We start from the raw sequence: 2,511 nt of genomic DNA on the forward strand, positions 1-2,511 counted from the left end.
TTCATGTGCTGTTTCATGTGCTGCGGGAGCTCTGTGTTGCTTGATGTGTTGCTCACGGGGTGTGTTGCTTTCTGTGTTGCTACTAGTGGTGGGGTCTTCAGAATGGTTGAGTACTTCAGTCTTGTCAAGAAGTTCAATTCATGAATGGCAGATGTGAAGTGGCTGTTATCGACAAAGTGGAAAAAGATCCTCGCACACCCGGAGATATTCGACGAGGAGACCGGAACTGCTGCTCCAATGCCTGACGTTGTTCCAGTGAGACATCAACAACTGGCGGACGACATCGTGCGTGTGCTGGAAAGCGCTTGTCTAAGCTCAATCTTTCGGCTTGATTGTGGCGAGGGAACCGTCATGGTGGAGAAAATGGTTGGCATGATTGCCCGAGATCGTATGCTGAGTGATACGATTATCGACTTTGGAATTCGATGCATTTGCGAATCGATTGGTAGATGCTTTAATTTGGACTCATTCGCACCGTCATTGGGCTGTCCGAGGCCACCAGAAATCCCTATTGATAGCTGCAAGTACGTTGTGTTGCCTGTCCATTTGAGCGACATACACTGGGGTGTGATTATTGTCAGTATTTCATACCGGACGGCGATGGCGACAGTCACACCGTATTTCTACGAACCATTGTGCTCTACGTCATACAACGACACTCTTGAGCACACCTACGAGGCAGTAGTGGCCGACTTTTTAAGAGTTTGGCACGATTCCACCATGCTGGGAGAGCCATATCCAATCGTTGAGGAGACCGTGTGGCTTTCCGGACTGAAGCAGCCCGACGGAACTTCTTGCGGTGTGCTAGTTCTCGCCCAAGTGTATACGATGCTTAAAAATAGCTCGCAATTTACCCGATGTGCTGTAAGCCATGACGACGTCACTATTATGCGTCTTCGCATTATGTGGATGATCTTAAGGCAACCCGAGGTAACCACGAGGAAAAACAAGGTAGCGAAGGCGGTCCAAGACACAGATCTGAAATTACTGGCGACAATTAAGACGTAGCGTGTTGTGTTTCGGAAGCCAATTAATTGTAAACTTCTTACTCAATAACCCCACTCTGGTCCTCAAATTCTCAATGCTGCGTGTGGCCTAACATTGAGCTGCAACACTCCTCCAGCACAACCGAGCAAGACATGACGTACTTTGAGCTTCGTTTTTGTATATATAGACACCGCCGCAATGCGGGTGGTGTCCTTCTTTTAGAGTGAGATCAAAGTAGCTAGCTCATCGTGCGCATTGAAGAGCTTCTGTATATATAAGACCAGTTTTTCAAGCTTCCCTTCCATTAGTTCAATCTGCTGAAGCCGGGACTGAAGCAGCTTTTGGCAAAGCTTGGCCTGGTGAGTTTGAAGAGTCTCCGCTTCACCACGGCGAGCTGCAGTTAGCTCTAGATACCCCGAAGGCGCTGGGTGACTAGCAATAGCGCTCTTAAGAAGGCTGGCGTGGCTGATGTCGTCTTCGCTCACGACCGATACCTCGCCGCGGCTAACGAAAATGAGCGCCGTGCAGCTGCTGAAGGCACCTACGCACGTTCAGACAACCGTCAACCACGTGGAAACATGCCTGATCGCGATAATGGCTTCAATCAAGATCGCCGAGGTGGTGACCGTGGGTTCAATCAGGACCAACGCGGTCGACGTGACTTCAACCGCGACAACCGACGCCCACAGTACGGACCATGCGCGGTGTGCGGTGGCATGAGTCACTCCGCCCACTACTGTAACAAGCGATGCAAGTTCTGCAAACAACTCCACGATGCTGGACAATGCGAACTTTTCCACAACTTCCAAGACCTTGCCAAATTTGTGCGCACCAAAGACACGAAGGAGGAACTCCCGCCAGAGCTCAAGGCCGTCGTTCAAGAACGTCATTTAAACTAGGCAGCCCGCCAACTACAACTGGGTTGGTCCCCTATCGGGCTGCCACAGTTAACCCGAGCCTTCAATGGAAGCAGAGTGTATCTTTGCTTTCATGGGGCAGAGTGAATGGCCTGATAAATACGTAACAAGTGTGAACGCGACGGAAAATGAAAAGGAGAGGAGTAGAATCCTCGGTGGAGGTGTTGGAGAAATAATGGAGTGTGCTGATGCTGATGAGGGCACCAGCGAGGGTTCGCTCGGCTTGGTTTCGAGTGCAGCGCGAGACGAGCCCAAGGGTCACTCCAAGATTATGAAGTTGAACCCTGGCGGGAGACAGGGGTGGTGGTCGGCCAAGAAATTCGACCGACGGATCAGAATGAGAGCTCTGGTGCAAGGCGCTGTGAACGACCAGCGAACGAGGATCCTCCTCGACACAGGAGCGAACGTTAGTGTGATCACTGACGCCTTTGCCAAGAAGTTGCGACTCCGAGATGTACCTGATCACGGACGCCGCATTGACATTCAAGGAATCAACGAAGGCAAGGTGTCTACGACGCGACGAGCGTGCGTCAAGATTACGCTCGGATGGGAGATGGTGTACGAGTTTGAGATGTGGGTAATGGCGCATAGTGCAGGCGTCGACGTG

The sequence above is a fragment of the Phytophthora infestans genome, genomic scaffold (assembly GCF_000142945.1).
Source record: "Phytophthora infestans T30-4 supercont1.471 genomic scaffold, whole genome shotgun sequence".
NCBI classification, from domain to species: domain Eukaryota; phylum Oomycota; class Peronosporomycetes; order Peronosporales; family Peronosporaceae; genus Phytophthora; species Phytophthora infestans.